Source organism: Vicugna pacos, chromosome 3 (genome assembly GCF_048564905.1).
Source record: "Vicugna pacos chromosome 3, VicPac4, whole genome shotgun sequence".
NCBI lineage: Eukaryota > Metazoa > Chordata > Mammalia > Artiodactyla > Camelidae > Vicugna > Vicugna pacos.
In genome coordinates, this window is record NC_132989.1 from 105,683,362 (window position 1) to 105,695,839 (window position 12,478).

The following is a 12,478-nucleotide window of genomic DNA, read 5'->3' on the forward strand; positions in this document are numbered from 1 at the left end:
TCATTCTTCAAACATCACTTCCCACCTTTCCTGGCTACACGATTGAGTACAACAAGTTAATCAGCTTTTCAGTCCAACAGTACTTCTAACTCATTGTTTCGAACACGTCAGTTTTCATCACCACCCTCTGGCTTCCTTAAAGGAAACCCCGAGGCAAGCTCTTGGCTGCGTGTAGATTGTTTCGGAGGTGATTCCAAAAACAATTGAGGATGTGGGGAAAGTGAATCAGGGAAGGGAGAAAAGCCAATGAAACGTCTAATAGTGAGCTACTTACAATGGACAAATGGAGCACCGTTTTACTGGGGACTCTCTGTGGAACTGGGTAAAGCACACGTCAGAATTTTCCACGGAGGGATGTAGAAAGTGAATTTACCCAATGACTCCACACTCTCATCGGTTAAGGTTTACATTGCAGGGGGTTAAATTCTTGTCGGTTGCTAGCAGACTGTGCTGAAGGTAAGTTGAGCCAACCTTTGAAGTATTAGAGAGAGTCTTGAGACAAGTGAGCTGAGGACCAGCGGCGTGTGGAGCCGGAGGCTGTCAGCATGAATGCACTTGCTCACGGCATCTCCAGGTCACCTCAGAACTGGGATGTGGGAAGGAGCCTGGACACCCCATTATATTTTCATCTTATTCCCTGGCCCAGGTTGCATCAGGGAGGCCCCCAAATACTGATTTTGCTCATCCCTTATTCCCTCTGACTCTTCATCCTTCTGTTGTTCTCTGGCAAAACATGGACGGCGGGCAGACCTAGCTGTCCATTTTATGAATCTACACCTGGGTTGCTGATTATTGCCAGAGAAACTGTGATGACTGGATTCATTTCAAATTTATGACAGCATTTTCAAATTTGAACTCCATAAGCTCAGACAATTCCCTGACAATTCTTCTGATTGTTACATTTTTTATTCCCCAGAGGAATGTTTCACTCGCCATGTTCAGTTGATTACCTCACTCCACAGTTCACAGACAGGGCAGGCACAGAATGTGTGCATCCAGCCTAGAAAGATCTGAGCCCACATACACTTGGCCACATCTGCTGTGACTCAGGAAAGGGAGCTCATCCACGTTTAAGCCCAGCCGTTCCACCTGTGCTCTGGGGTTCATCCCTTCTTACCTGTAGAAGGACCTCACTCTTGCAGTCATTACTTTTCTTTGCCCATCATAGTATTTACATATGTAATATCCCATCTTAAATAGCAAAATAAAGATGAACAACCATCTGCTCAATGCACACAGATTTCTGGCCGTTACCTCATTTTTCTGCTACTTTCCACAACAAAATGAATAGTAAGAACTGTGTAAACATACTATTTCCCTTTACCCATCACCTCTTCTCTGTCCCAGCAACCCCAGCTTTGGCCCACATAGCACTGAAATAACACTTACCCAGCTCACAACTAATTAACATTTTGCCACCATCTGCAATCCTTACTCTGTCTCCCTTCTCCTTGATATCACAGGGCGTTTGACATCGCTGGTCAGCCTATTTTTCTTAAAACATTTTTTTCTCCAGTTTTCATTAATGCTCACTGACCTATGATTTTTTTGTGTTTATTTTTGATATTGTGGCTTTTTTTTACTTGTCCCTCCCCACCCCAACTTCAATACTGAATACTGTTTTACTCCTCTGAGTTCCTCCACTCTGCCACATGCTTAACTGAGGGCTACCATCGAGCTGTATCCTAAGTTCTCTCCTCTTTATCTACGTTCTCCCTATAAGAATATAATCCAGCTTCTGGGGTGTCTGAAAATATTTTCTGAGGCCTTCCATTTCTATCTTAACTCCATTGCCTCCTCTAAATTCCAGACAATTTTTTTTCTTTTATCTAAGAGCTTATTCTTTTCCACTTGAATATGTAACAGACATATCTGAATTAAACTGGTCCCTGCCAGTGTTCTCTCCTGCTCAAGCCCTTTCTATTAGAATTAAAGACTGTCTCTGTGTGTGCGTGTGTGTGTATGTGTTTGGACAATACCTTAAAATGATAAAATATAAGGATTATGACTGCAAGTAGAAAGAAAAGGAAGGAATAGGAAAAATAAAATCTTAATTTAAATAAAGAAATAAATAAGTAATAGTAAATTAATTTGGAGAAAGGAGGAGATGGAGAGAGAAAAAGAGAATCTAATGCAATTTTGAAAAGTTACAAGTCAACAAGAATTTTTTGACCTCAGAGTAAGACTTTGTGGTAAGTACAGCACAAATAAAGTTTGCATAGTAAGTATTACAGAGTGCAGAGTGCATGGAAACGTGAAAGCAAATAGAAGAGGTCAAGCAGTTTTTGTTAATAAAGATGTATATAGTTAGCTAGTCATTGTGTCTAAAATGAAATTTCAGAAAAGGCAAACTGAAATTAACCTCATTCTCTCTTCCTATTAATATGCTTTAAAAAAAAGGCATAATTATACAGTGATAAATCTAAAAGGAGCATGAGATATTAAAGATAAAATCTGCTTTTTTTGGATAAGGAAATAGTGAAAAGGGGTCAGTCATAAAATGGGGGGCGGGCTTGCTGCGGGACCTAACGTCACCCTCCATCTATTTTGTTAGCATCACTAACAACTGGGATCCTTTCTCTTCACTGTGTGTGTTCTTCCTCCATGGAGATTTCCGGCCTTACGCTTTGTGCTATGTTAGAGAAACACGGATCCTTGCCAGTGGCTGCTGGTATCTTTACAGCAGTCACACCATTCACAGCTTTATGGCCACATTGTCTCTCCTCACATCATAATAGCCCAGAACCTTCACGTTCCAGTGCTCTCAGTCCTGGAGCAGGAGTTGGCAAGAGGTTCAACCCAGTCATCCACCAGACCACCCTGGCACTGCCAGCCTGGGGCAAGGCCTGCCACTGCCGTTCACCATCCCGATGCCGACACACAGAAGGAGTGGAGGGGGCAGAGGTTACTGGGCAAAGGCAGTGAGACTGGGGACCTGTGTGGTACAAACCCCCAGGCAGTGAGGACCTCGAGAGTTCAGTGTTCAAATCCCCAACACGTGCTCCATTTTTTTTTTATCAGAATTCACTTACAAAATGCAAATTCAAAAAATAACATTACTAAGAATTTCAAGACTGCAGCTGCGAAGCATTCAACCTCAAGTGCAGGATTTTCTGACCTTGCAGAAGCGCACACGTGTCTCACCCATAAATCCATCCCTGCCTGGAGGTAGAGGGAAATCTCAAGAACCACTGAGAGTAAGTTCATTACACACACTGCTTGATGAAGCTGCGGACAAAGAATTGGTTAATTTTAAAGCTCAGTGTGTATTTCTTGCATGTTTTAGTTAGAAAGCAAGATTCATACAAAATACAAGCAGACATATTAATTTGTTGTTTTACAGTAAACTTTATTATTAAAGACTTTTGCAGTGTAGTCAAAATGACTTTAGAGTTCTCTAACTCATAAATATTAAAAACATCAGATTTGTGTTCAAAGCATGTTTCAAGTGCTAGACTTGCTCAGTTTACACAAGCCTTCTGAGATTCAGTTACTTCATTTTCAAAATGTATGTATCAGTTGGCCCTAACTTATTAGATTGTTGATAAGATTAAATAAGGCAAGGAATAGACAACGGTCAATCACATAAGTGCTCAATAAATATTAATAATGCACTATGATAATTATATTTCTAATTTATGCTTATTATAGGTAGCATTAGAACAAATTTCCTTGTAGCAAACATTTTTAAGAATGTCTTACTCCAACAGATTTCCCAAACAGGAATGATTAGCTTAATGGTTTTGTTCATTTTTAAGTCCCTTAACAAACAAGTCAACCTATATAGTTCCAAATGGTTTTCAAAATATGGATATAATAGATTATATTCCCACTTGCTGAGTAGGAAATGGTCCATTATACAGATAATGCTTTAACACTTCAATACCTTGAGAAATATGTGTGTATGTCGTTATCTCTGTCTCTCTCTCTCTGAAGTTCCTGATGAGTGAGAATTTGAGAAGCTTAGCTTCAAAATCAATAGCTTGTGGTCCAAAAGAGATAATTCTGTTCTTACCAGGTGATTTTGGAATAACAATGCATGCAACATCAAAGATATGACGTGAATGCAGACTACACACCAGCCATTCTGAAGCAAATCATACCTTCCTAGTGTTCCTGCTATGCTATACCTACAAAATCAATGTGAATTTTTGACAAAGTACTTAGCCATGTTCCATACTGGGATTGAGTGGCTTGAAGAATGCCAAAAACTTGATGTTCTTTTCAACATGAGGATCTATTTCAGACCATCAGACTGAGCTTCAGTCTAACGATTTCATGAGAGCAATTTCTGTTTGCCACTGTTCCAACACAAAGCCAAGACGACTTTATGATCACCTTCTGGAATTATGAAGTGCTCACAATAAATATGGGATTTATGAGTAAATAATGCCTGCTAATGGCATACGGCTCATTTGAATGCCTCTGGCATTTTCTCAACTGGACACTCCTTTCATTCCCTGATTAAGCCAAGGGCAGTTATTGAAGACCACACACATAACAAGCCACTTTTATTACCCTAAAGAGATGGATAATAAATGTAGTATAATATATAACAAGGAATCAAACTAGGGAAGATATCCTATTGTAGTAAATGTTGGTGTCCTGGGAGCAGACCAGCATGTATTTGAGGTAAAATATCTCTAGTGTTAAGTCAAACAATTTGAGGCAGGAAAGATTACTTCATATTGACAACAATATTTTTATAAAAAGAAGTTATTTCTACAGTATTGACACATAGTAATGTTGAGGTAGTTTCTTGGTTTGATATAAAGGCGTAATTTATTCTGGTAAGAGGTAACTTGAAAGTTTTTACTTTTCCTTTATCTACATGTCATCCAACAAATATTTCAGATTTCTTGATTAAAAATTGACATGTGTTATTTTCAGCTCTTCTGAAGTGTTTTCTGAAGTCCCTTAAGAATAGAATGGATTATTTCTATCTGAGAATGCTGACATACACTTCTCTCAAAGGAAACATTGAACAATACAGATCTGTAATAGTACAATTACCAACCAATGTCTTCCGAGAGATAGTCAATTATACTTAAAAGACGTTCTTTACATTGCTGAGTATATACTTCTGTATCAACTAACAAAATGAGTTAGCCATCATTATATATTTGAGAATTCATAGAAACATAATTGTGATGAAATAAGCTATGAAAACGCTATGGTCAGTATTGCTGTAGACATTACGTGTATTAAGTAGAAACAATCTTTGAAGTAAACATCTAGGGCCTTTCAGATTATATTTGCTTTTATTTATTTTGCAGTTGTGTCTTGGTGTTTTCTAGTAATAACACACATAAATTTATATATTCACTCTTGTCACAACCCAAGGTTCTCAGAAATTCCCCGTATAACGTGCAGTACCTTTAACCGGAGTGGTGCAGCTTGTTTGTTTCAACATTTTCCACAGGATTTCCTAAGCAGAAACCAGTGACATCTGACCTTCACTTTGATTCCAGCAAAATAAACAGATTCTCATAATTTAATTTTATATGCTAGAGACACAATTTGCTGGAGTAGACTCTAAATCACAGAAAAAGGAAATATTTTCAGGGTTTTACTTTATTAAAAAAAAACTCAAATGAACTCACATCTCAGAAAATTTAGAATATTTCTCCCTATAAAATTCCTTCCTTAGCATCAAATGTTAAGCACATCTCTAGAAGTTAGATAAAACTGATGTTATTGTTTTCAGTTGATACTACTGATTTGTTATACAAATCAATAGACAGTTATATTAAAATCAGATTATTGAATTTTACTTAGAATAAAATGCCTGTAGTAAAGAATGGCACAAATCTATAGAAAAAACTAAAGAAAATTTGTAAATTTTTGTTTATTTTTTCCTAAAGAATTCTCTGGCATGCCAGTTCCTCTCCCCTCATCTTTCTCTTGAATATATAATTTTTACTTACAATAGGGAAGTACAGAGAGCTTTTATTTTTGCAAAAAAAGTTTGTACCTTCTCTGTTATGTAATGTCTTACTGTAATAAACATGCAATCCAGAGGATTCCAGACTTGAACTTCCACTTATAGAGCATCTTTGTGTAATGCAAATTGCCTATGCTTTGAAATCAGTGGATTTAGGAAGAAATATTGACCTTAACACTAAATCTTATCTGACTTGAACAAATAAAAAAAACCTCCAGAAGCCCACAGTTGTAAAGGGGAGGAGCACATATGCTCAGACAATGGTAAGAAGAAAGTAAGAGTGGTCTGACTGGGAGTCAGGCATTAGCCACTGTGTGGATGGGATGAGACAGTGTCATGTTTGAGAAAACGTGAGTCAAGTACAGAGGCAGAAAGTGGTTCCAGAAGAAAGATCTTTGAATTCTGTCTGTAGATCCTAGTGGTGTTTTAAAATGCACTAAGCAAGACATGGATAAAGTAATGGAACATTAATTTTGCAGAGATGTATGAAGTAATTTGAGGCTGAATATAAAAAATAATAATAAAACAAAAGACATCTGGAAAAGACAGTTGGATTGAACATATGTGTTTACTTCCATTTCCCCCTAAGATTCACTAGAAAAATAATAAAGTTATAAAATAAAAAAACATAAACCAACAAAGAATTAGAAAAATTAAAATAGCAGCAATATAAGTCTGGAAAGAGAATAGACAAGATATAATTGATTTAGACAATTCATAAAAGTTTAAACCTTTTTTGAACAATATTGGGAGAATTCTGATTTGTATAAATAAACTCCAGACGGTGTATGAAGTAGGCGCAGCAATCGCCACAGAGAGTGGAGTTTAAAGTAGGGCACAGCAGGGAGGGTATAGCTCAGTGGTAGCGGGCGTGCTTAGCATGCATGAGGTCCTGGGTTCAATCCCCAGTACCTTCTCTGAACATAAACTTAATTACATGACCCCCACCAAAATAAAATTATTAAATAATATAATAATAAATTAAAATAAAAAATAAAGTAGGGCAGAAAACAAATACTATTTAGAAGTCTGATTCCAAAAAAGACAAAAATTTCTATCAACATAGACAGAAAGACAATTGTCCCCCTGAAGGCAGGGAGAAAATTAGAGGCCTGTTCCTTGGAGTAAGTAAAACATATGAAACATGAAAAAGGGAAAATCATGTACAGATGTGAATCACGTATCTTACACTAATAGGAGCAGTCAAAGAAATCTATTAACTGAATGGTGAAAACAATTCTTAATCCTAATTCAATTTCCTTACCAGGCTCAAAACAATCAAGGATTGTACAGTCAGAAGAATAAAATATTCCTCTACAAAAGGCCCGAATTATGGGAGGAAGGAAGCAAGTATGAAAACAAAGAAAAGTAGAAAGAAACTCTTGAAAATCTGAAATACCCAAACAGCCTAATCAGACCACATAGGAAAGAAATCTGCCTTGCAAGCTTTGCCCAAGAACACAAAGTTTTTAAATGAGCATGCAGCCAGGAGGTAAAAGGCTGTTGTGAAGAAGAAAATTAAATTAATTTTTAAATAGTCAATTTTAGAAAGTAAAGGTATAAGACAAATCAAAACAGAACAAAACAAAAATCAGGAAAATCAAACCAAGCCTTCAACGAGAATCTATGTAACAAGAGAACTCAGCTCACATAGTCTCAACCTGTGTTAGGCAGCCTCCAAGACTGCCCCTACCCCTGGCCCTGGTATTCATGACCTTGCTTGAATCTCTCTTGTTGAATAATTTGCTTCTAAAAACAAAAGAGGAAAATTTTAAGGGGGATGCCACGTCAGTGATTAAACTATTTTCATCTTGATGTCAGACTCCCTCTATTACTTAATGTACAAGCTTTGTCTGAAGCAACCTATCTAGTTGGAGTGGCCCTTGTGCCAGGAAACTGAGTGGCAGCCTCTGGCAACAGCCAGCAGGAAACTAAGGCTCTTAGTCCAATAGTTCTTGAGGAACAGTAGCCTGCCAACAACCATGAACGTGAGTTAGAAGTGAGCACGTCCCTAGTTAAACTGCCAGACCCCAGCAGTGGACAAGATCTTGATTTCCCTCTTGTGAGAGACTCTGAAGCTGAGCCATTTCCAGACTCAAGACCCAGTCAAGTCACGCCCAGAGTCCAGACCCACAGGAACTGGGAGGTAATACAGAGAATAAGCATGTGTTGGTTTATATTGACAAGTACTGGGATGACTTTTTACACAACAATAAATAGTATCCACAAGAAAACAAGCACACACACACAGAGGCACACACATAGCTGATAAAGCAAAATATGTGATACCAGAATTTTTTTAAAAAATAGCGGGAGAGAGGAAAAAAGATTGAAAATCAAGTATTTTCTGCTTTTTTCTTTTGGATGTTGAGCTTTCTGGTACAGTTATCTATTTTACTTTACTTCTCATGTATGCACATATGTATATATTCATACATTTATATATGAAATACATATAACATGTTGATATATTAATATTAATGATACATAATATACACATATATCATAAATATATATACAGTATATGTATATATTATACAACATATAAGTATATATCAAATAACATTTGTCAATATTATACATTGGAGACCCAGCCTTTAGTTCTTCCTACACATTTTCCATTGAAATTTTTATCTAGGTATTCCTTCAGGCTTTTATGATCCTGTCTTTGTTTATGCATAATATGCATTATAATCAATTATTAAATATTTAATATGATAGAGTAATCCTTGAGAAATTCATTCTCTATTCCAGCTCTCAGATGATTGTCAGTCAATGACAATTATTTTATGCCTTCTTTTACCTCAAGAAAGTACATTTGCTCCTTGGGACAATTCTATGGAGATGGTGAGAGAATGGATCTGGTTTGTGGAAAACTGTACAGCAAAATATATCAGAAGCTAAAGCATGTCCAGGTATTGGGACGGAATGTGATGAATGACTTCAGCAAATCGTAAAATGGAATACTTATTGTGTACCTCAGTGTGTGAGAACTTGATTTCGAGTTAACTTGATAATGAAAACAAAGGCGTTCAGCATGTCTTACATTTTCAATATCACTTTAAAATTCATACTTTTTTTAATGCAGCTTATTTGACATGAATTCCCCCATGTTTGATGTCTTAGTTTCTACTCATCTTTCAACACCTAAGTTAAATGGTATTTGCACCAAAATTCCTTTTCTAAGCCTCTTAAAGACTTGCACTGGTGGCTAAGATTGCTGGTTGTCCTTCTAATATCTTTTTTTTTGTATCTTTTAGTGTTGTAGACAGCTTAGTTTGGTACTTGGCCAATGCCATGTTCTTCTACACTCCTATAAAACTTCCCCTAGTGTCCTTAACTGGTTTAATAATAAGATCCTCTCAGCCATTTAGTAGATGTCCAGAAAGATAATCTACCCTTCAGTAACACACCAAATTATAAGACCCCTAAGACCTTGGACCAGTGTTGGTTTTGCCACTTTAAATAATGTCGCCCCTGCATTATGAGGCCTAAATATTATCAAAGTGTTTTGAATGTGCCAACAATGTTGTGTCCTCTGAGATGTTATTAGTTGAGAATATTTTACCAATCGGCAGAGTTACATCTGAGTATGTCATAAGGTTTCTCAAAATTGTCCTTCTTGAGTAGTTGGTGTGAAAAGTTAGAGATATTTGGCCACCATGCCATACCAGTTCACCTACGCAGACCCCATGCTGGCCTGTGTAGTGGTCCAACCCCATTTTTCATCCGGAGTAGTTAAAGGAGCAGTAGAGGGGCTGCTGCACCAAACAGCAGCAGTGATGTGTGTCCCTTCATATTCAGATACTTGCCTTAACGATGTGTCATCCTGGTTCACAACAACCCAGTGTATTAGCTTAACCACTGACAGCATCAAAATGCCCCTCCTGGTTCAAAAGTAATCATGCTTTCAAGTCTTTGGAAGAATATAGTAAGCATAATCAAAAAATTAACCCAATCAGTAATATCAAACAGTTGTTACTGAGACTGATGATTAAATGATGCTAATTAGTGTCATTTCTCTTAAGCACATATACAGGGGCCTTGAAAAATTCTTGTAAGTGGCTTACGTATAATTATTCTTCTTAAAAGAAATCAAACCTCAGACCTTTCTCAGCAGCAGCTGTGTCTTGGCATCACATCTGAAAGTAGCAATAAGATATATTATTCCTCTCTAAGATAGTATGGTGAGAAAAAAACAGTGAGGGTATTTTCTACAGCAAAATTTCTTTTTTACATGCTTCATGATCAACTGCCAGAATTTTCCCCTTTCCTACTTTCAGCTTATAACCGATCTCAACCCAGAATCAGTAACCAAAATGACTTCAGCCATGCTGCCCATCCCCAGTTCAGGTAGCACAACTACAACGCCTGCATCTTCTTATATTGCCTTTTCTCAGTAAGGAGATAAAGGATGATGGGGCCATCTCTATAATTAGTTAGTTGTCACTACTTACCACCATTTGGTTCTAGTTTAGCCAATAAGATAAAATTACACTCCAGTTCATTTTACTTTAGACAATTCACAGGCAAGATTAGAGATACTGCAAAAGTGCTGTAAACACCAGTGCTTCACTCTGCCAGGTCACACAAAGCAATCCTGTACACACTCTGTTCCAAGAGAATGGAAAAACAGAAAGGCTGATCATGTGGTCCTATACTCCTTCATTCCAAGTACTCCATCCCCATAAACCTTTTCAAATGTGTCCCCTTTTTCACCCTCACATTCAGATGAAGAACGAACTTATCCATCTGTGCCAGCTAACACGTTTTATATGTACTGTTTTCCGATTTCTATTAACAGATAGTGAGTTTTCTGTCCCAGTTCTCAAACAAATAACTTGCAGGCCATAAAAGACAGCGTACATCCATATGATACAGTGCTTTATGGAACAGTTTAGAATATCGGCAACAGGAAACTGTATTTCTTAGTTCTTATAATTTAGAGGAGGATATAGCTGGGGAGAACAAATTGCTACAAAATACTTTTTTTCCACACTCTTAATAGGATTCTATGCTGTCGATTCAGCTAAAAAGTAAGCAGAATCCAAAATGGATTGCGTATCTATTACAGGCAGGATCTATTTCAAGCCACTTGGATTTCCTGGTTAGGGTGCTACATAATATAACTCTCAGGTGGAGGAAATTGTTCTCAGAGAATCATACTCAAATCTATGTATTCTGTTGATATTTCATACAGACATTCATTACATTAGCAGCTTTGGCAGGTGACAGAGGTATGTGACCTTTTCCTGTATACTTTAAATGTATCTGTTGCTGCTTTTTTCAAGTAGGTCCTCCCCATTACCTAAACAAGGCATCAGTCGTAGCATTTTAACCATTTTCTGAACTAGTAACTAGTTATTGGCCACATGACCCACTTTAATTCTTTCTTGAAATTTCCATATGGAATTTTACAATTGCATTAACAATACAAGGCTATTGCTAGAATCCAGTCATCTAGGGCAGGAGTTGACAAACTACAATAATAATTAATTTGTTTAGCAAGAATTGTCTCGACATATTAAAATCCAAGAGCATTAAGTTACTTTGCATGATTCTATCAAGCAAAGGCCTTCTTCTAAAGTACAGTGAGGATACGAGACTTTTTTAATCCGACCTACAGCTGCCATGGCTGACCTACAGTCCTTGCTGAGCAGATCTGCTGGGTATCATTGGCCCATACAGCTGAACATAGAATGATGCTCTCAAGAGTCAGCAGGACCCAAGAGTCCCTGTGTGCACAAAGAGTATCCAGTTCTTAGTTCATTATCACATATATTGCCTTAATTCTGCCTTTTCTGTCTTCTTGCCCTTGACTTCTTCAACTGATGCTTTATCATCTGCGGGGAGAATGGCTGCATAATTCCAAACTGCTTTCTTAACCCAATTTGGAACTCCCATTAGTCATTAGGCTGCTTGCTTTGCTTTAGAAGAGAGACAGTTCTAAAGTTCATATCATTCATCATTAAAGCTATCAGTCTTTCTAATTTTGTCATTTGTCCCAGAACCAGTACAAACTGCTCATGGATATAATATATTCTTCCAGAGTTATCACCAGTAGTTTCCTCTGGTATATGCAGTATCCACTTTATGAGCAAGTTCTGCTGAGCTGTTTATTACATATTGATATAACTATCTCAAACATTACCAATGACATAATAGGTATTTTAGGTCAAAAAAAAGTATGGTCTCTTTCAATACGCTCTCTCCTCTAAAGCCAAGTGAAAGGTCACCATTTTGCTTTTCTTTTTTTGAAGAGTATGTATGTAGCTGCAGTGGCATGTAGCCTGTCTGAAATCCTAGTATTGGGTACTTCTGAGAGACACTCAATATTGCAGGCATCTGTATGCCTGATCTTTCCAAAGTACTTTCTGTATCAACATGCAATTATATGGTGCCAAACAGTAACCCTTGGGGTACACTCCTTTGTAAGATTCTGAGATAGTTTTACTTCATTCCAGGGAGAGAGGGTAGGAGAGAGCCATTTTGTGTACTGAGACTAACTGCATGTCTACATGTGAATAGTCAAGA

The 12,478-nt window shown here is 37.3% G+C and overlaps 1 long non-coding RNA gene across 2 annotated transcripts; it reads left to right on the forward strand.

The window, feature by feature from the left end:
* Window positions 1–2,791: 2,791 nt before the first annotated feature.
* On the forward strand, window positions 2,792–8,921 carry LOC140689975 (uncharacterized). Of its 2 annotated transcripts, none has more exons than XR_012065127.1 (4): window positions 2,792–3,262; window positions 4,019–4,632; window positions 7,212–8,090; window positions 8,754–8,921. It is a non-coding gene; the product is annotated as an uncharacterized lncRNA (long non-coding RNA). The 2 variants fall into 2 exon arrangements; XR_012065123.1 differs by having other exon boundaries at window positions 2,792–3,197.
* The last annotated feature ends 3,557 nt before the right edge of the window (window positions 8,922–12,478 follow it).